This window comes from Meriones unguiculatus, chromosome 7 (genome assembly GCF_030254825.1).
Source record: "Meriones unguiculatus strain TT.TT164.6M chromosome 7, Bangor_MerUng_6.1, whole genome shotgun sequence".
NCBI classification, from domain to species: domain Eukaryota; kingdom Metazoa; phylum Chordata; class Mammalia; order Rodentia; family Muridae; genus Meriones; species Meriones unguiculatus.
In genome coordinates this window covers 86,367,391-86,390,075 of record NC_083355.1, presented here as the reverse complement: position 1 = coordinate 86,390,075, position 22,685 = coordinate 86,367,391, and the positions used below count along the sequence as shown (strand labels likewise).

Below are 22,685 nucleotides of genomic sequence, written 5' to 3'. Positions count from 1 at the left end.
ACAAGTTGGCTCTGCGGCCAAAATATTACTTCCAATAATTCTCTCCTGAAGAAATTTCCCAGGACAGGGACTTTCGAGGCTGATCTATTACTGCTGATCTATTACTGCGCCTGTAAGTGAAATAGCAGGTGAACACGAGGTGAAGGGGCAGCTGATTTGATGGAGGGTCATACAGGTGTCCTTGGGTATGGACACTGCTGGGGAATCAATTTGTGTGCTTTCTCGGAGATGCGTGGAACAGATTGTTGCAATTAGTTAAGGGGTGCAAATGTCTGCATTTGGGAGTGCAGATCAGTGAGGAAAGCATGTGTTTACGTGCTTGGGAGAACGGCTCCCCAACTGTTCCCGAAAGCAGACTTCAAGACGACAGCCTAGAAGGGGTCAGCATGCCCCTAGCCCTTCTCAGACCTTTAAACCTCTTTAAAAAGTTCATTGGTCACGTGTAGGGAAAGGAGAGGAAGCGAAGCGAGCAACAGATGTAAGGTATAAAGCGTCCCCATTTGCACTTCCCAGGATTCTTCCACATCATGAAGACCCCTTGATATCCATCTTAACAAACTATGCTCTGCTGTCCTTGGTGGCCTTATTCTCTGCTTGACTGATCAAACGCTGTCCTGGCTTCAGGTTTGAGGTATTTTACTCTCTTGCTCATATGATGGTTATCAAGGGGAACTCGATGTCTTGAATCTGTGCCATCATTTAAACATAACATGTTACAAAATGATCTCAACACTCCCTCTGGCTGCTTCCTTCAGGATTTCTTGTTGAAGGCATCGAGCTCCGCCTGGGCACCCAAGTCCTTTCCCAAGGAGTGACCCAAACATCATCTTCTGTTCTCCATTCCCTACTGCTCTCTCCCCACCTTCCTTCCCACATGAGCCCCACATCCTGTTCTCCTCCCTCCTGCTGCCACCGCTCACAGGACACACAGAAGATTCCTACTTGGCCCCTCTGTCACCCTCTAGCCTCACTCCACACTATCTTCACAATTCTCTTCCTGAAACGTAACCAAATGAAGTAGTTCTCTTTCTTTAAAACTCCCACAAGCCCTTCTAGAACTCACAGTGTTCTACACAAGGCCCAACACAATCTCACTTCAGTTTAACCCACTCAGGCTCCCCACCATGACTCCACAAAAACATCTTTTTTTAAAAAAAAAAATTTAAACATACTGTGCTGTTTCATACATGTCAACGTTTGCAAAAACTGTTCTCTATGATGATGATCTTCCTTCCAAACATACCACTCTAAAAATGTCCATTGATTCTTGAGTTCCCAATCCAAATGTTTCCTCCTTTGCTTCATGTTCTGTGTTTCTCCATGTGTTTTGCTCACTCACCTCTATGACCTCAGGCTTGAGGTGGTATCTTAGCATTTACAATTCTGTTTCTGATGACTAGTATGCTCAGGTGCTCAATAAATGTCCGGGAATCCAGTGAATGAGTCCAGAGATTAATATGTTACAAAAGCAACGAAGCAGACTTTACAGAATTACTCAATGTAATCATAAACTAAAAGAAGTTATTTTTAAAATAGAAACTTCATGGTAAGGAATATTAGCCAGAACAAATACTATAATTTTTATGTATGGCCTTGGCTAAGACGATCAAAATTGACCATTGAGTGCTGTAAACCTGTCTCTTGGCAAAACACATCACGATGCCTGATAAATAATAAACACTGCATATGTATTAGAGGGTCAAACATGGATCCACAGTCTCTCTGCATAGATACAGAGGGGAGCTGTGATAATGGAACCCTGATGTCTAAGTTACTAGCCTACAATAGCTTATGCTAACATTAAGAAATGAATCCTCACAACCCAGGTTTCCTAACGTTTCATGCTTTAAGCACATGATACAAGCCAATGGCCTTTCACCCCAGACCATACACAGCATTTGAGGAGAGTATGCTTAAAAGGCTTTGGCCTCAGTTTTTCTCTAGACTAACATCAAGCCAATTCATCTGACCTCCTTGATCCACCCAGCCCATCTAGTACCTTTAGCTCTTTTTCTAGAAGCATGAATGAGTCAGAACAAGAAAATGATTAATCAACTTGGAGAGATTTGAAAGCTGGAACAGAGCCACCCTGTGAGTAAAGCCTCGGAGCTGTGGGACTGTAGCAGTTGGAAAGTTAGGGGATTTCCATGGTTGAAAACATTTGGCCGGCTCGCTATGCTCCTCTGACCCTGCAATAAGACAGAACAGACCTAGCTGGGTGATTTACCTCTGACAATATCCTATGTCTGCTGCCTTTGGCTGTTCACTCTGACTTGACAAAATCAAAGTAATTCCCCTTGAGTCTTATGATTTTGGAACTGGCTCAGAAAACCCCCTCTGCTTTTTCCTCCCAGTGGACAGCATTCTCAGCCCTTGGCTTCGTTTTTTAATAGCAAGGCTGAAATTAGAAGTATACTCAAAGCCCCCCAGCACAGTGCTTGGCAAACAGTTCGGGTAGGGGGCTGCTCTTCTGTCAGGCCAGCTTGGTTTCCAAACTCAGGAAACACAGCACCATCTCACTTTTCTTCCTTTTTTTTTTTTTTGTTGGGCGGGGCAGGGGGGGAGCGGGCCGCTGTTAACTGCAGACGCAACTTAAAATCACTTTTCCAGTTGAAGATTTGTATCATTTTCTGATGTTCCCTGCTACATCTATTCAAACTTTCCCCATTGTTTTATTGGGGGCCTGGATTTCTGTTTTTCTGTTTTGTTTTTTTAAAGACACTGCTCTGGTATCATTTAACTTTTAGATCCCTAAAGTGCTGCTGACAGTGTTTCTGAGTAGGATAAGTGTGTTTCCCCCTTTTTGCTCTTTCACTTGTGACACTGCACTGATGCAGGGGAACTCTCAGCTTTCTGAAGTGTTCGCCTTCATTCATTGCATCTCTGCCTCCATTTTCTTGACCAGTCACGTTATCTAGACTTGCTTCTTTCTTTCATCCAAACTAATGAATCACTTGGGTTTTATTTCCAGATCTTTCTTTGCTGCTGCTGCTGCTGCTGCTGCTGCTTTCTGCCCTATCACTGCATCTACACTGTGCATCTTGAGTCTGCTATCAGTAACGTGCCAGCAGGGTATTCTGTGCTTCATTATCTATTGGACCCCTGTGTCTGTTTCTCTCTTCAATGTCACTCATTTTTCTTATACAAATTCTTAGGATCTCATCCACTATAAGAGTAAAAATAATAACAATCCCAAAAGATTTAGGCAGAATTTTCTGACTTGTCAGAAATCCTCTGACTTATCAGGAAAGATCCAAGCTCTTCCCCAATGCAGCCAACACTATCATGTCTCTTACAGTCATATAAACATACACATGCCAATGTTCACTGCAAGAGATCCTATCTGTTGATTGATGGGCCACGAGGACCTTGTTGAGCAATGGCAGCTGCAGATTTTCACCGCATTGGCACAGAGGTGGCCTGGGGATTTTCCTTCTGGCACACAGGTCAGCAAACACACTGGGTATTTGCAGCAAAGAAATAAGGAGCTTGGTGCTACTGGGGTAATGCTGGTGGCTCAGAGAAGGAAAAAGGAAAGGAGCTTTGGGAAAAGGATCAGAAGCTACAGAATAAGCAGCAAACGAAAGAGAAAAAGAGCCGTGTGAGGTAAAGATAAATGATTTACAAGAGGGAAAACACAAGTCGGGGGAGGGAAAGCAGAGTTGTTATGAAAAAGAAAATCAGGAGCAGCGGTAAAGAGAGAGAGAGTGAAAAAAAAAAGGTGACACACAGCTGGTCCTTTGCTTGGAAAGGAAGCACGAGGGAGGCTGTTCAGTCAGAAGTAAACACAGATGAGAAGGCATTCCAAATCAGTGTGTCACCTCTTTAAACCTGTTATTATTAGAATCTGCTATCCATACAGCCTGGCTTCTGACTGCAAGTCCTCCAGCCTATAGAAGCAGAAAGCTCCCTGTTCAATTCTTTTCAAGTCAGTCACTTCATCAAAGCCCTCGAATTCTGTCATTCTATACAACTCCAAGTGGGATACTACCTAGGTAGGGTTTCTGATAGTTTGCCTCTAATGGCTGGCCTTGATTTTGGCCTTCTCTAGATGATGGTTTTTAAGTCATACTCAGAATTTAAAACATTCATTCCATTCCAGGCAACTATAATGACCAAAGATATATGTTGTTAATTGTTGATCTGTATTGTCAAGTTATGTCGGAGGCAAAAGGACATGAAATCAACCGAGGACCTCTATGCTGATGAGGCTTTGAGCAATGGCTGAGGAGACAGGGCCTCTGTTTAACTATCGCCCATTTCATTCACTGAAAGGCTAAATTTGCTCCTCACTGCAAAACTCCATAGTGAGCAACAGGTGTCTTCCAGTCTTTTTCAAAGGTGAAAAGATTCCAGTCTGGGCTTTGATATCTCTATTTACTGTGGCCAGTGCTGGTAAGACTGTCATGGAAGATATGAGGCCTGTTTCTGTCTAAGAGGTAGGTTTGTAATAGAAGCTAGCCACTCAAACACTTTCTTGAGAATCTGAGTAACTCAGGTAGAAAAGATCTGGAGTAGATTCATCCTAATAGTATCATCTGGTCCAGATCCATCCAGAATTGTTCTTCCCCTCTGAAGTCAGCCTAGGTTAGTTCCTTACTTTCAATCAAAAGGCCTAACCTCACACAGCCCCTGTCATAGTGAATGGGCAAACCTTTACACAATTGTTTTAGAGTTGGATACCCTTCGTTACTCTTCAACTGGCTCCAGGCCAGGTCTTCTTTGTGCTGTCTCAGCCCTGTTAATCCAACTGAAAAAAATTAGGAGATGAAAAATACACTGACATGCTACAAATAATATGACTTGTTTTCCTTTGGTCAAAGCTAAAATCTTAGCATGGGGCAAGAAAGGTGGCACCAGATTCTGGTCATGAACACCTTTTGAAATCCTAAGCCCTGAGTCATTAGATATGGCAGGCTTGAGAGTTGGATGAGGTATTAAGATAACATCTATGATACAACCCTGACCCTCTGCCCAGATTTAAGAATTGCCTAACCAAAAAGTTACAGGAAGCCCCACACTGAAGATATGCATAGTATGACCTGTCTGGAGACAAGAGGATTGGCCAAATGAAACAGGAGACTGTTCAGTGTCTGACAAAGGAATTCAGCTGAAGCTAGAACTGGAGGCTGAGCCTCGTTTTCCCCAACACACTGGAGAGAGCACTGTTCCGAAAGCGGCTGTGCACAGACAACCTCTGCTCCTTAGGGTTATTTCTTCCTCATCCAGCCACACATGTGACCTTAAAAGTGGCAATTATAATGAAGATGAGTATGCTATAGGCATCAATTAATGTCACAGTTTTAATTGCACTGAGAATTGTCCAGAACTCTTGAAACTTCTTTCACATCTTGGTTCTTATCACGTACTAATCCTAAAGTGCAATGTTTCCTCTAGGGAACAAGGCACCGCCAGGAAAGTTTTATAAGAAACTCTATCTGCCAAGAATTCTATAGGCAGGCCAACAAAACAATTAGGCCAGTAGTGACTTAGCTCTCTAGTTTATGGCCAATAAATCATGTTAGCTTGATCAGTGAGATAACCAGAAGTCAATACAAAAGATTCAGATTTATACAATGTAACACATGAGAAAGTAAAACTACCTCTCATTTATGGGAGCTTATTAACAAGTGAATTTCCAACTTATATAACAGCACAAATATAACACCATGTCTCAATATGCCTGTTCTAAATACACCCAGTCTGTCTACCGACAAAGGGTGATAATCAACTAGTCTATAATTAAGGTCTTTAAGGGGCTTACAAGCACGCAGACTTTGAGAACCCCTCTGTAAATTTGGAATTTCTATAGTATTTTGAAGAGAATATTGGATCTCCTTACTAAATCTGCTAGTTCCTAGGTTTCCAGATCAATGACCAGAGAGATCACACCAAACTCTCATGTTCATGGTATGCAGAAAGCTGTGGAAGCAGAGATTAGAAAGGACCTTAGCAACTACTTGAATTAAATTTTCTCATTCTGCAAAGGACACATTTCGTGCAAGATCCAGTCATGAAGTAGTGATAACATAAACACTGTATCCGGTCCATGGCCAGACACCTAAACTACCGTGTGCAGAACCCATCTCACCATATCTAATGCTTTACAATAAAACTGTTTGTAGGTGCATTGAGTTCTTCATTCAACTCATTCTCTATGAGTTTATCAAGCAAGTGTGTTTATGGCAGCAGCTACTACAGATATGGACACATATATTTTCACACAGTGGTTACAGCAGGAGAACAAGTTCAATCCTAGTGATAATAATGTTTTAGAATCAACTATGCAGCATATGGAATAGTTGCCAGAAACAGTGAATGTTCCCATTCTGTTAACACTTTCTAATAGAGCCAGTAAATGATTCTGGACTCAGGTCCCCAGGTTAGAGATGTGATACCCCATCTTCCTGGAGTGCGGAAGAGAAAATTATACTCCAAAAGATATGGGCTTTGGGCATTTGAGATAAGGCACCTGGGCTTAAATTTACATTTTGGCTCTGCCTTTTTTTACTAGTTTGTGACCTTAGCTCATCTCTAAAATAGATGTGAAATCATTATAGAGGGTCACTGTGAAATTAGATATAATGGATGTAAGGCATTTAGCTTAGTGCTGGCACAGAGTAGGCCCATAATAAAGGCTCGTAGTTATTGTTGTCACTTACAATGAGAGTAGAATAATATGCTCTGTGGAACAATGCTATAGGAGTGAAACGATAATGCACCGTCTCCTCCCTTGTACATGGCCACCCATGAAGAAGTTTCCCAGAATAGTAATGCAGACCCAGGGGTATAAGTGTGGCAGAGAGTCTGCCTACCACAGAGCATGGACAGGGTCCCATGTTCAATTTCCATTGCTACATCTTCATCATCGTCATTATTATCATCACCATCACCACCACCACACAACAGACAGGATTCCATGAAGCCATCAATTATTTGCCATCACCTCTAGGCAAGATCCATCCTTTCTTTTGAGATAGGGTATTTCTACTTGCTTTAAGCCAAGTTGGCCTTGGACTCATAATCTTCCCCCTCTCCTTTCCCACCTCAAAAATGTGCTGGGAGATGATTATGTACCAGCATGCCCAGCAAGTCATCTTAAAACAATTGAGGTAGGGATGGATGGATGGATGGATAGATAGATATATAAATATCATGAGATGGAAATTCAATCATTTCTCAGTAGTTCACTCCAAGTTGGCTTGTCAGTAGATACTTCTGTGTGTCTGTGTCCAGTCCATCGAATAGGATAGGTCTCTTGTGTTTACCTCAGGTGAGATGGAAAATACTGGTCACTATGGCTTTATATACATAAAGACTGATATTAAATTGCCCTTTATCCTCCTTTCTTTCCATGCTGACTAATCCCAGTTTCTTTAAATTCCCTCACAGTTCTTTCCCAATCCTTTAATCACCTTTGTGGGTGAACTCTCAGCCACCTCTAGACTGAACTCCTCTACATTAATTACAAACGGCAGAACTGGGCACGATTTCCAATTATGGTTCTGAATGTCAACTGGCAAGATGATTTTTGTCACGATTCCTGCAGAATAGTACTCTAAATTAGCACCCCATGATTGTGCCTGGGTTTGCAGTACTGCAGAAGCCTCCTTAATCCAGCCAGAAAGATTTATAGCATAGAAACAGAAATGTAAACTGTCTGCCTCTTAACTCTCAACATGCTTCTACTTCTGCAAGTAATCGGTAACTTTCGTAAGAGTCTGAGAGAAAAAGAAAGAAGAAAGAAGCAGAACAGGAACCCTAAAATATGTAGCAAATATAAACACAAGGGTCAGAAGGATAGCTCAGTGTAAGAGTGCTTACTGCCAAGCCTAATGACTTGAGTTCAATACCCGGTCCCCACCAAATGGAAGGAAAGAACCAGTTTGGCTGTGACATAAGCATATGTGAATACACACGTGTACACACACACACACACACACACACACACACACACACACACACACACAAATAGGTTTGGGTTATGTGTCCTTCACTGCTCCACTGTTGGTGCAAATAATTCAGTGGTGTCTGAGGTATTTACTTACTTTGCTGTCCCTACACGGTGCTTTCTGAGGTTGGTACATTTCCGCTAAAATTTACAGGAATGTTTCTGTGGACTGAACAACAGCATGTGTATCTCTTGAAAGCAGCACGGTTTTCTTCTGTGTCTTCTATACGTGCTGCTGACACTTAAAAAAAGAAAATAACTTGTACAGATCCTCTCGTTGCTTCTGTTTAAAATAAAAAAAAAAAGACAAAAAACAGGAGCAGGAACAATGCTCTGAACCTAACAGCTAACATGAACTTAAAAATACTGAGAATGTGCTGTGCATCCTAGGTGTCCAGAAAGCTGGAAGACTATGAGCAGAGAGGCTGTCGTGTACTCGAAAGGCTTTTCAGAAGAGGTAGCATGGAAGCCGGGCAGGAAGGAATGGCTGGGATTCTGATTGGTGCCGAAGCTAAGGGAAGACACGGCAAACAGAGGAACCTGAGCAGAAGTAGACAGGGTGGCCTCACTGGAGCCAACCAACGTGGTGGTGACAAGGGAATGAGCGAAACCAGACCCTGAAGAGAGGCTGTTTGTATGATAAACCTTCAAATTGTGTTCTTGAGACTCACCCAAGTCCTGCAAGAGATGGGCCAATTCAGTGCAACCTCTGGATGAGAAGGCAGCTAAGTGAGCAAAGGTTGTGAGCAGGATGACGCTGCATAAAGCCAGTGGTTTAAAAGCGCCCCCTTTTTTTTTTAACCCAAGGTTAAAAATCCAAGAGTGGTCTAGAAACTCAAGGAACCAGGGTCATTTGCTTTTTCTACTTTAAATGGGTTTACTCTCTGTGGGCTCCCTTTTTTTTTTTCCTTCATTCTACAGCAGGATTGTTTGGTCTTGCTTGGCAAACACGAACTCCTTTGTCTATGCAGGGGTGTTTCTCAATAAGAAGAATAACAAAGAATGTGGCTGAGGTTAACTTGTCATTTTTCAGTGTGGTTTTGAGTCATGGGTGATATCAACACAGCCATAGAAATCAGCTTTGTCAGTTAAGCCTACTCCCAGCCAGGAAGCAGCAGAGCGTGAAACATAAACCATGGGAACAATGGCAAGGCTCGGGGGTTTGCTGTTCTCCAGAGGCAATGACAGTATGGAAAATGGTCAACTGGGAATCCAGAGAGTATTCTCACCAAGGCCAAGACAATGTCTTAGGTTAGGATTTTTCTTTCTTTTTCTAATTTCTTTTTCCATTAAAAAAAAAATGACAAAAGAGAAAGTGGTTGAGAAATGCCTGAGAAGGGTTTGGTGGAACTGAGCGTATGGCTTAACTAGCTGAAAAGAATTACGCATTATGGCAGAGTCTTCAATCTATACTCCCTCAACAATGACACATGCCTGCCGGCTTAGATTATGTAACAGTCTCGCTAATTAACCAAGGGCTGAAGGACTGGGAAGACTCCAAAGGCCGTGTGGACACTACTGCATGTGCTCATGGGCACACAAGTTTGTGAGTAGACGAGTGTCCTTTCAATTAAAAAAAAAAAAGGTATAAAAAAAATCCCTACTTATCACACATTTATTGAAAACATATGTATTTCAAATCAGGCCTTGGGATAGGCAGAAAGAATAAGCAATAAATTAGGGTCCCTATATAGGAGGGGATCGCAAACCAGAAAAAAAAAAAAGAGAGAGAGACTATAGACATACGCCTATGAGAGATTTAAAGAAGGCCCCAAAATTGTGGCCTAGAGAACTGTATAAAGACTTTCCTACTAAAGAAGATGGGGGAAGTGAAATAGATCAGACTTGAGCGTCTACGAGATAAGGAGATATTGGAACACCTGACCTAGGACTCAGGAGGGGAGTCGGGCTAGACGCAGAGATCTGGGATTGGTGAGAGAATGGGCGGACATCACTCGACAGCCAAGATGGGACAAACAATTTAAGAAACATGTCTTGGGTTACCATAAGAGGCATAGAGAGGCAAAGGAAATGAAATTCCACCCCTCGCAGAGATTTATATTCCAGAGTAAGGAAGAAAAATATTTCTTTCTTGATGCCAATGGTACTTTACATACAGTTTCTCTACAAAATTGACTAAAGTGAGACACAAAAATATTATTGTACACTTTATATACCTGTGCAGTACATTTTCCGAAGCTTAAAGTTTTTAATGATTTTTAGATTTATTTATTTTTATTTTGTGTATTCGCTCTGTAAAAGCCAGAAGAGAGTGTTGGATCCCCGGGACTGGTGTCACAGATGGTCGTGAGCTGCCATGTGGGTGCTGGGAATCAAACCTGGATCCTATACAAGAACAACCAGTGGTCTTAACTGCTGAGCCCTCTCTCGGCCCCATAAATTTTGTCGTTAAGTTTAGCATTATTAACTATAAGTTTTGCCTCTGCTATTAGGGCGTTAGGCTCTTTGAAATCAGGGGACGCTATAGCATTTACCTATATTTTGAAAATGTATAGGCTTTACATAAGACTCATAACTGCCACTTACTGAGCACATCCCGTGTATCAGATATCATTGTTAAGTGTTTTATATAGGTGTATAGGTTATTTTATTTAAATAGTACAATAAGCCAAGACAGTTGGTATTGTTATCTCGTTTTATAGATGCTACGGTTTTGCGGTACAACTGCTCCAGCAATGACAAGTCATAAGCTCACATCTGCCTCCCATTCCAGGAGTAAACCCGTGCACAGAAAAGTCCTCCAACTGTTTCTATGTGTCCCCTCCTCAGGTACAGAAAACATCTCCCCCCTCATCAGAGACAGTGGGGAAACTTTCTAATAAGTTGGCCCCTTCAAACCAATCACCTCCATCCAACACCCTCCTCCCTAGACCACCATAGGAAGCCATTATCATGCTGCGAGGAGTCCTCTCCTCTAAGACAACGGAGTGTTTGTGTAAATTTTTGAGGATGAAAACTTTCAACTGAAAAGAAGTTGTTCTATACCTAACATAATAGATGTATTGACTAAAAATAAAGTAAGTAGCATTGTATGCAAGTTTTTGGGTTAGTTTCCTTAGTTTGTAAAGCAGAATCTTGAGCACTGAGATTAGGGATTCAAAAGGATCTTATCGAATTGCAGAAAAACAAAATTAAAGGGTTAAATAAGATTTAAAAACTTAAAGTTAAAAGTGTATTCCTGGAGGGGAAATAATGTAAATTATTTTACACTAAAAGAACTCTGAATTTAACAAATAAGAAAGAATAAAAAAAAGTGGGATGGGCATATGATAAAATAGCATTTAAGGGGGGGGGGAGAATGAAATCCTAATTCACGCTATACCAAGGATAAACCTTAAAAACATTATTCTAAAGGAAAGAAGCCAAACACAAAGGGTGGAAAGGGTGGTCCATTGAATATGGCTCCATTTACCAGAAATGTCCAAAATCCAAAAACGAGAAAATAGACAAGTGGCTTCTAGAAACCAGAGAAGAAACTGAGAGTGATTGCTAATGGGCATTGGATTTCTTTTTCACGGTGACAAAATGTTCTGGAATCAGATGATGATGATAGTGTACATGCTAGTCAATGTACTGAAAAACAAATGTAGGTTGTAGTATGTGAATTGGATCTCGGTTAACAATTACAGTCTAATAATTCAAACAGGGTGATGGGATTTAAAAAGAGGAGTACTTAGAAAACAATCTTTTTATTGTTATTAAAAAAATAGTTCAGACCCTGTAGATTGTAGCACCACATCCTGGAATCCAGATGTTTTAAAGGAGAGCCGTAAGGCTGATTAGACTTGAAAAATAGGATTTATATAGAAGACTAAAGTACTGGAAATGATTCTATCTGAAAATCCCCAAGTCAAAGGGGATGGTTTTGAAAGTTTCCTCAAGTATATGAGGACTGTTAAGCAGAAAACAGCAAGCAGCTGCTTTCCATCTTCTCCAAAGACAGAGCAGAGAGAGGAGGGCTCAAAAGTAATTCAGTGTATTTAGGCTGACACAGGAGGGGTGTCCTCATTCTGAGAATGTAACAAAGGGCTTCAAAACCAGCACGTAGAGACTGGAGGACTTTTCAAGAATATATTTTCAAGGGCTATACAGACGGCTCGGGGGCTAAGGGCACTTGTCGTTCTTGTGACGGGCCTTCGTTTGACTCCCAGCACCCATATAGCGGCTCACAAACACCTACATCTCCACTTCCAGGGGATCCAACAGATAGACATATTGTGCACATACATGCACGTGGACAAAACAATCATACTTATAATGTAGAAGTTAAAAAGCTTGAAAAGAAACCTAAAAAGAACAGTTTGTGAGCTTTCCACTTACTGTACCCCTCTCAAGGATAATTTTCTTTTCTTTTAAAACTCATGTGCCCCCATGGGATAAGCAGGATGGCAAGCTATGGACTAGGTAAAAGTCCAATCAGGTTACTGTTCAATTTAACTTTTTTTTTTTTTTTTACAGTTTTCTGTTGTTTCTCTTTACAAAACCTCCTCACAAGAGAAGACATTGCTAATTCTCTCTTGCCTCAGAAGAACTGAGAGGTTCTCATGCCAGGATGTAGGAGCTGGGTCAGACACACATACACACTAGGAGTTTTCATCTAGGGGGAAGTTTCACTTTCTTTATTAATACTTTTCTTAGTCTGTAGTTTCCCATAAGTCTGAAAGTATCCCTGACGGCCAACTTCCCTCTCTACCTATCCAGTCTATCACCGCAGAGATGTCCCACTGCCCTGTCAACACCTTGGTACTTTACTGCTCCTCTTGTCACTATCCATGACAGTGTCTATTTCTGATGGCATAATCCATCATGTCTAATTGTGTCAGGTTCCGGTAAAGTATCTATACATCCCAAAGCTAACACGCCCAACTGAAAAAAATCCCATAGACTCACACTCTGAGGTTACATGCAAACTAGGTTAGTATCTCTTTCTAAATGAATTGTACTTTTTATAGAATTATGGATATTTTCATGACTCTCAACTTTGTTTATCATCCTGGAAGAAAGACAAGTTAGGTGTTAAGCGCATGCCTGTACCTACCAATTGGAAGCATAAAGCAGGAAGACTAGTGTAAATTCAAGGCTAACCTGGGCTACAATGTGTCATAGTTGCACACTTGAAACTCTGATTCTTTTTTTTTTTTTTTTTGTCTGTTTGTTTTTTTTTTCTTCTTTGTTTGCTTCTTTGTTTTCAAGGCAGGGTTTCTATGTATAGCCTTGGCTGTCCTGGACTTGCTTTGTAGTCGAGGCTGGCCTTGACTCATAGAGATCCGCCTGCCTCTGCCTCCCTGAGTGCCGGTGAAACCTTGATTTTTGTCTTGGTTAAATAGACATTAACACAGCATCAATTGCTCTCACGTTCAGACAATAAAAAAATCAAGTTGTCACTCAAAGAACACCGGGCTTCCCAACAAGCGAATACCTCTCTAGGGTCTGTCCTCAGAGGATCACTAATATCACGGACAGTCACATAAACTGTCATGAAACACACTGCCAACTGCCTGTGAGACTGTAGACGATTCTCCTCGCAGCCTTACCTGGGAGAGCCTAAAGGCATTTCATTTGGAAAATGCATTTTAGACTGCAAGGTACACTTACTTCACTGGAGGGAAGCCATCAAATTTCTCTCAGACTGCTAAACAATACCTATGGTTTAGAGCTGTCTTGAGGGTTGAGGCAAATACATGCAAAGCATCCACAGTACAGTCCATTCCCAACAAATACCCAACGACATTTGCAATGTGCTCAGTCCAGCAAGCCTGTGGGTCAAATGTTAGCGTCATCTTACGTGGAGATAAGTTGTCAGTGGGTGTTAGTCAGTTAGTCATGTGCTTAAGGTCATCTTCTAGAAAGAGGCTGAGCTGGAACCGTCAGTTGCTTGGCTGACACCAAAGGTTAGTCCGAGCTCTTTCCACTGAACTTCACTGACACTCTTACTTCTCTCTCTCCTGCAGTTGAGAACTAATTTTCCCCAGTGTGTCGAGAAGCATACTGCCTCCACCAAAGCACCTACACGAAGTCACATGTGAATCTTTATCGTACAAGAACCATATGCACTCTGAGGAGGGGAGATGGTGACGAACCAGAATATAACAAGAACACAGGCACTTGACCCCATGAGAGCAGAGAGTGTCTGTGGTTCTGAGGAACTATTTCTCTGTGTTATGAGGAGAACTTTGGCTCATCCCTCACTTGATGCTTCTTTGTGTTGAAGGAAAAAAACAAAAAACCTGTTAATGAAGACCAGTGAAGCAGCTACGTGGTGTGGAGGAACGCTAGGCAGTGTAAAGACACAGGCACCAGAACTGCCAACGCCTGTGGGCAGACAGTGGCCTCGGAAAGGTTCATGGCCTTTCTGGTGTGGAACTCAGAATCAGAAAGCTCTGGGTCTGATTCTGGCCTTTCTAGTTACCACCCTATGATGTTGGGCCATGGTACATTTTGAGTGACAGCTCCCTTGTGGCCAAATGACAGTACCTAAGGATTTGATGTCCTATCGAAGGTGGCGAACGCATTACACTGGTAGTGTTACAACTGCTGCCCCAGCATTCTTTGAGACCAGCGCTTTCTGTTTCTGAAAGAGGGGCAATTGTACTTGCTTCTTCTGCTTCACTTTCCAAACAGTACCATTGCTAGCAAACGATGTGTATGGAACAGCACTTTATAAAATGTGACGTACATGTAAGAACACAAGGTCACTGCAACGACAACTTGGGAATGAGCTGTATAGTCCTGCCTGTCATTAGAAGTAATAGGGATATATTAATCTTCTTGAAAAAAAATTGAATAACAATCAATTCCTAATGGTCTTCATATCCAGCCGAAGAAAACAAACTGTTCTATACATTCCTGGAACCCGAGTTCTTTTTTCCATAATATAATTGGAACCCCTAAGGATTCATTTAGTTCATGGTCTAAAGAAAAAACAACAAAGCCGAACCAAAGGGAAGGCTGGTTTCACGGACTGTCCACAAGACTGGGGAATTGGCCCTACAGCACAATGTAATAAAGAGGCTTACAAATTGAGTCCTCCGGGAAGGATACAACTATATTTGTTGCATGTGGGTACCAGAGCAGAGAAGTTTGCCTCTTCTGTTCTTTGAGTGCCACATGCATAAATTTGTAGACTGTCATTCCCTTTAACTCAAAACACTGGTGAACAAACAGTTGGAGCAAAGCCACTTGAGAACATGACAAGCCACAGCACTCAGAACACTGCCAATCTCCCATTGCTCAAACAAGTCCTTTAACTACGGACCTAACTGTGAGTTTTTGTTGTTTACTAGTGCTTGACTTAACAGAACCCAAGAGAGTTGGGGTGGGGAAATGGTAGAGATCATTCAGATGCCCCCCTCCCACATGGTGGAGGTCTTTTTTACCCCATTATGTACAAAGGCCTAACATTTCAAGGATGAGATTACTCTGGGCTTGGTGACAAATGCCAGAGGTAGCACAGTCCCCTGCTCTAAGGTTTCCATAAAGGGCTTCCTCCTGGAGCAATACCACAGTCTTTCCAGTCTCCTCTAAGGAGTCCAAGAAGGATTCTTTCTTTACGCTTATTTTATGTAATTTCTTTCAAAATTTCACATATGAATGCCGTGCTTACATTACCTCCACCCATCCCCTTCCTCTCCAATTCCACCCTCCCGGTCTCTCTCAAATTCATGACTCTCTAGTTATTACGGTTACATTTCTGTGGCGCTGAGGACTTGGCTTCCTTCTCTCTTACACAGAGCAGAGTCATCAGATGACTCCTGGCTTCAGAATGCATAATTCTTCTCTGCAAGACAAGGCCTGCTGTGACCCAGCTGCCTGCTCAACTCCAGGAATATTTAACCAGGGAAGAGAAGAAGAAGAAAAGCAAGGGCCATGCCCCCAACATGGTTCTCCTGGGCCAATGCTGGCACCTTGTTCACAGTCACTCTGGTGTCTGAGTCTCTTTCTTCACAGAGAGAGTGGGGAGAAAATGAGACTTTGATCCTCTTCAACACTAGTAGCCCCCATTCCATCTCCCCCCGCCTCTGCACAGCACCCTAATAATGCGCCTGAGCTCAACCCATGCTAGCTCTTACTCTTCTCAGAGTACACGGACAGTATTGTTTCATGCTGGGTGTCTATTTACTTATATCCCCAAACCTTCCCCCATTTCTTGTTATCGAGCAATGCTCCCTTGTAGTCACCCTAGTTCTAACGCCTATCAGCCACAGGACTGAGGAAATGACTAACACCCATTTGTCTCTTTATTTTCTTCTACAGGGTATCTTCAAGGGGCACCAACCATGGGGACCGAAGGCAGGAATCCTTATAGCACACTCAACATTCTGCCCAACACCCAGCAAGTGCGCGATAATGTCAGGGGCACCTGTTAGTGGCAGATCTGCCCTATAACCAGCCCAGACTTAAAAACTCTAGTCTCACTAGGTTCATTAGTCTCCTCTTCTGAACTCTAGTCAACCATACGTTGTGAAAGCACAAAGTTAGAGCATCCATCCAAAACTTAAATGAGAAAACTGGTCAGATTCTTGAGGTTCACTAAAGATGTCTTTTTTTTTTTTTTTTGAGTTTTCTTGAGATCTACTTTTTTTTTAATTTTATTTTTTTCTTATCAGTTACATTTTATTAACTCTGTATCCCAGCCGTGTCCCGATCCCTCATTCCCTCCCAATCCCACTCTCCCTCCCTCATCTCCACCGTGCCCCTTTCCAAGTCCACTGATGGGGGGACCTCCTCCCCATTCATCTGATCCTGCTTTATCAGGTATCTTCAGGACTGGCTGCAAAGCCCTCCTCTGTGGCCTAACAGGACTGCTCCTCCCTTGGGGGGTGGGGAGGTCAAAGAGCCAGTCATTGAGTTCCTGTTAGAAATATTCCTTGTTCCCCTCACTATGGGAAACCAATTGGTTACTGAGCTACCACAGGCTACATCTGAGCAGAGGTTCTAGGTTATATCCATACATGGTCCTTGGTTGAATGTTAGTCTCAGAAAAGACCCTGTGCCCAGATATATTTGGTCCTTGTGGAGCTCCTATCCTTTCCCCATCATACTAACTCCCCTTCTTTCATATGATTCCCTGTACTCTGCCAAAGGTTTGGTCATAAGTCTTTGTATCTGCTTTGAAAACACTGCTAGTTAGGTAAAGATGTCTTTTAAGACTGACATCAACCCATCACTTAGCTCAAGATCACCAAGACACATTTGTTCAATGAGCTCTGAAGCTATTTAATCAACCTAAACAACACAACAAGAGTATCAGCCACAATGCTCCTAGATATCAGAATCCATGTGTTTGACTAGAAATAAGAACGCTTTGCTTTTAGGAAGCTTGGAATAGCCCCAAATAATTTTCTCATGAGCAATCACTTAATGATCCTAATTTTTTCTAAATATCAGTGTTATTCAGGTTCTAGAACATGCCTTCTACTCACCTACTCTTTTCAAAGTCAGAATGATGCCTAACCTTCTTTAACATGCTGCGTCTTCTTGCTATAGTTTCTCATAAATATGTATTCGCATTATAGCAGCTCGGTCTCTCCTCTGTGTTGTGGCTCCAAAGGAAAGACCCAGCAGTGAGCAAAGTCCAGTCTAACTTGCTGATACTTCAAGAGATGCACAGGGTACTGACGTGTCCTTTACTCTACCATGGATGACAATGATGACAACGACGATGACAACAACAGTTCTGTGTCCGATTCTGATCGGAAGCTGCTATTATATCTCCTTTATACAGAGTGGGAATGAGACTCAGCCTGCAAAGCTGACCCTTCCAACCCCAGATCGGCTAGATTCTAGAGCCCAAGTTTCCAACCAATCTCTAATTACAATGTCTCCTTTTTAACAAAGGGCACCATATCGGCTATATAAGCCATAAAGCGAGGGTCCAGTCTATGTCCAGCAGCCACAGAAGTTCTATAACCACCCCACAAGCTGACTAATCCTACACACAACCCTTCTTCCTAACAAACTTGTAAGAAACTGGTCTAGCAAAAGTCAGTCTGTTGCTCAGTGTAGCTGTCTCTCACACAGACTAGATAAACATGACAGTCTGATCTGGCTAGAGTCCTTTTCCTTTTACACATCTTTGCCTACAGAGGCAAACTGTAGACACAAGCTATCAGGATACAAGGAGTTTACAACAGAGGTGGTACTACAGCTGCGAAGCTAGCACTCACTCCTTCTCATCTTTGTGGACAGCTCTAGGGGGGAAGGTGGTAAAATCAGCATGGACCTTCAGGTCGTTCAGACATCAACCACATACCTTTCTGATGTATCTGTGCATCACATGATGTCTTCATCTGGATGAGGCCTAACGAGGACTTAGGTTGCTTTTCATAAATCTACTTAACACATTTATGTATTAGTTTATTTTTCAATCAAATTCTCAAATAACCCTGATGTGTGCTCTGTGCGCTACAATATAATTAATTCTGGCCTAAAAAGTCTTTGATGTATCTAACACAGCCTATTAACACTTTAAAATTATGTTTCTTTTCTACCTTTTACCTTTTCACCACATCCAAATGGTAATTCAGCAGTGAAAGTAGAACAAATTTAAGGGTGTTTTTTGTTTGTTTGTTTTGGTTTTCTCATTCTTATACCTTCTTGAAACATTGGTTTCAATGGGTGAGAATGGGCCTTGTGAACAGAGAGATCTTCATGCAGAAGGACTCCAGTACTTGGGTGGAAAGCGTTGACTTTCAACCAAATCAGTGACCAGGCACTGGGGGATGAAGACAGCAGGGGAGAAAGTCACAGAGAATGCTCTGAGCTAGTCTACTCATTCTTAGATACGTCTACCTATAAAACTTACTGTGAGCAACGCTCTAGTCTGGCTATGATGCGAAGTTAGAGAAGTCAAGCAAGACAATGCAAACATCTGTGTAGAAATCTTTTTACAGGAAACTGACACCAAGAACTGGAAACTGAAAGGGAAGAAAGATGAAGAGAAACTGCTTTGTTAGTAAAGTAGGGAATGTGAAAATGAAATGACTGTTTTAGACAGGGGATACTTCTCTGCACCCTTAGTTTTTGGTAACTCAACTCAGGGAATTTTGTTGGCAGCGTCCTGTCTATTCATTCTGGTCCATCTCATGAGTTTCTGGCAAAGGGCTCCCTCCAAGCAATCACAAAAAATGTTTCTTTGTTCCTGCAGGTTGCTAAGGAGGCTTCAAATCATTCTCTCAAGCACTTCCTCTCCACCTCAAGAAGAGCTAAGTATAATTCCCCGACAGATTCCACTCAGGTCAATGAAGAGTTGGCTTTCATACTGTGCAGTTAGCTGCTGTGCACAGGTTGCTAAGTTGTTGCTGAGCATAGTACACCTCTATTAGTGTGAAGCATAGGCCTCATGGCCAACATCTGGAATGACCTTAGAGAGCCTTTACGATTGAATGGAGATGCTTAGTATATGAGCCAGCTGCAGGCCTGGGTGGAGGGTCAGGTAGCCTAAGACTGGGCTGTACCCTTCCCAGCGACAGGGTTACAGACACAATTCCGCTCCTCTGAACCTTTGGTATTTTCCTCTGAAAACAGAGAGAGTTCAAGGCAGATAACATCAAAGTTATTTTCTGTCTTCTCACATTCCACATTTAGAAGCAAGTAAAATCAAACCTGTTAGTGTTTAATGAGGGCACAGAAAACAGGTTAACACAGCGGGTCCCACAGATGTAGATCCTACAAGCAAAAGCTCAGCTTTTGCTGCGGCTGAAAGGAATTAGAAGAATATTTTGGCTTCCAAAGTGGGCAAAGATTTGGTTTGGATTTCTCTCCAAAAAGACAGCATGTCTCAGCAGTGGAAACGATGCCAGTAGCCACAGGCTGGGTCATTGCCTTCAGTGAGGTCCAGCAGGCACAACACAAATTTCTTAATTGCCAGCACTGTAACCTTTACTACACCTTGTTTTTCTTGGGGGCTCTCCTGGTCAGGTAACCTGGGTTACATCCAACATAATTTATAAAATTTGAGGCCTTTCCCAATATAGGTAAGATTACATGCTATTTTAGGAAACCTCCTGGGGGATGAGGAAATGTGTTGTTTTCCTTTTAAATATTATACTGCGTATCAATTCCAAACGCTAACCAAGCTTTTAAAGAAAAACATGAGTTCCCTAAAAATAGCTCGTTTACAATGCCTCACAGATTCGGGTGTTTTCTGCACAGGGCATAACTTGCTTAGCATGCAATTAGAAACAAAATAACATTTGTGGATCATATCTACAAGGTTAAGAAAAACTATATGTAAATGCCCTCCAAGGACTAAAGAAATGGTAATTAATGTAAGCTGGTTTATTATTTTAAAGTTGTACTCTTGAAAATGGATCAAATGAGTTTTAATGTCAGATTAAAAGAAAACTTTTGGTAAATCAAGCATAAAAATCTAAAGACACAACTGTGGTCTTAAGTTTTCTCTGAGTATTTTCCCCTCCTCTTTCTCTTCCTTGTCCGCTTCTTCTCCCTCTTTTTCTTCTTGTTTTTTGTTTTGTTTATGTTTTTATTGAGATAGGTTTCTCTGTGTAGCCTTGGGTGTCTTAGAACTTCCTCTTAAACTCAGAGACCAGCCTGCCTCTGCCTCCTGGGATTAAAGACATGCGCCATCACCGCTGGGCAGTGGTTTTGGCTTCTTGCATTTATTCCAGTCTTGACAAATGACACTACAAAGTACCAAGTCTACTTTTTTTTTTTTTTTTTTTTTGAGGTAGTCTCACTTTGCTGCCCAGGCTGACCCAGAACTCACTATGTAACTCAGGCTGGCTTCAAACTCAAGGCAGTCTTCTTGCCTCAGCCTCTTAAGTGTTAGGTTTACAAGCCTGAGGCACAATGATGAGGTGCTTTTTACTTTAATTAATATCTCTCTATATATATGTGTGTTCATGTGGGTAAGTATGGACTTTCGCATGCTATAGCATACGTGAGGAGGTCAGACAAGTTCATCTGTCTGTCCTTGCCGTCTACCTTGGCTTATCTGATTTTAGTTTTTGAGACAGGCTCTCACTATGTAGCCCTGGCCAGCCTGGAACTCACTGTAGAGCAGGCTGGCCTTGTACTCACAGAAACGAGCCTGTTTCTCAAGCACTAGGATTACAGTATGAGACCTACCCCGCAGTTCGACCTTGTTCAAGTCAATCTTGCTGGCAGCTACACATACTAGCTGGCCTGCAAGATTCTGGGCATTCTCCTGCCTCCAGTTCCCATCTTACTACGGGAATGGTGGGATCATAGATGCAGGCTACCACGTCTATCTTCTCATGGGCTTTGGGACCTGCACCCAGGCCTTCATGCTTGCATAGCAAACACCTTATTCGGAGCCACCTCACTAGCTGTGGCCACTTTTTGAACTTCAGTTTCTACATTTCTTTCCCAGGCTATTCTTTCTATTTCTTTCTTCTCCTACCATAGTTTTTAACTATGTCATGACTCAGTGGGCGCCCTCGGCTATTCTCCCTTTCAGTATGTCTCCCTTACATCCCCGCCTTTGGATTTGGCAGGCTCCTAGCTCTGCGCGGCTGACTTTCTAATCTTGACCACTAACCCTTAATCATCTCGTGTCAGTTTCAAATTTTATTTTTTATTAATTTGTTTCTCAATTTTTTATCCCCCTTATTACCTCAAGCTTGAAAACTGTATAAAACTGATTTGTACTGAAAAAAAAAGCACTAAAATTTGTAAAGATATTGAAACTGTAAGTTTCAGTGTGTTAGTAATGATTTCTAGAATACATATATATGTATGTTGTGTGCATATGTGTGTATGTACAGCATGTTTCCCAGTCCTTTCTGTACCTTGAAAGGGCTGAGAAGTACAAACACCACAATATTAATGAGCACAAGCATGTAGAGAACCTGGTAGCTAATACTATTTCTACTTAAAGAGAACTGGAGATTTTTAGAGAAATGGATGACTTGAGTGCTGAGGCAAAACAAGAACAAGATATGTCTAGCATATCTTATCATGGAAAAAAGTAAAACAATACTAAAACATGATAAGGGTATTATTACACAAAACATACCAGCTACAAAAGGGATAATATGAATATTAAAAATAACTCAATATATTACTGACCACTGAAAAGAATAGATATCTATGAGTCTAAACTGGTAAAAGATGATGGATGGATGGATGGATGGATGGATGGATGGATCAGTAGATAGATGGATGGGTAGGTGGATAGATGAATAAATGGATGGGTGGATGAGTGGATGGATCAGTAGATAGATGGATAGGTAGGTATATGGATATATGGATGGGTAGATGGATAGCTGAGAGGAGAAAGAGCTCTCTTGCTTATCAGGAAAAGGTACAGTACTGAATGGCAAATATGAAGAGAAAGTTTAAGTTGGAAACTATGATTTAACAGCCATTTTATTGAGCCTTGAGCACATAATACTAGATCCATGTGTAGGGGTGAGAAGCAGGATGATTGTGTTATGCTTGTCAGAAAAAAAAAACCAACTAGTAACTATATAGAGGCAAAATTTAACATGTCTTGACTCAGTGGTCAAGTTTTATATAACCAATGAATGGCAATTGAACCTTGTATACCTCCAGAAACAATAACAAGGACAAAACACCACTGAGGTGGCAAGATATAACCTGAACCAGATCATAAGGAAATAGCAAATGTTCTTTTGAAGGATCTAGGGATCGGGAGAAGGCTAGCCCTCTATTCTTCAAAAGAGCCCAGTTTATAAAAGTCAAAGGAGGGACTGGAAAGTTCGAGATT

The 22,685-nt window shown here is 41.8% G+C and overlaps 1 protein-coding gene and 1 long non-coding RNA gene across 4 annotated transcripts in view; one reads left to right on the top strand and one right to left on the bottom strand.

Annotated features, from left to right (window-relative positions):
• The window catches only part of Rad51b (RAD51 paralog B), a 523,994-nt gene that overhangs the window by 217,395 nt on the left and 283,914 nt on the right, over positions 1 to 22,685 (bottom strand). The gene's annotated exons all lie outside the window — the stretch shown is intronic.
• LOC132655268 (uncharacterized) lies at positions 1,947 to 22,082 on the top strand. 2 transcript variants are annotated; one of them, XR_009593017.1, is made up of 4 exons: positions 1,947 to 2,091; positions 10,615 to 10,741; positions 13,924 to 15,233; positions 19,119 to 22,082. It is a non-coding gene; the product is annotated as an uncharacterized LOC132655268 (long non-coding RNA). The 2 variants fall into 2 exon arrangements; XR_009593018.1 differs by lacking the exon at positions 1,947 to 2,091 and adding an exon at positions 3,422 to 3,606.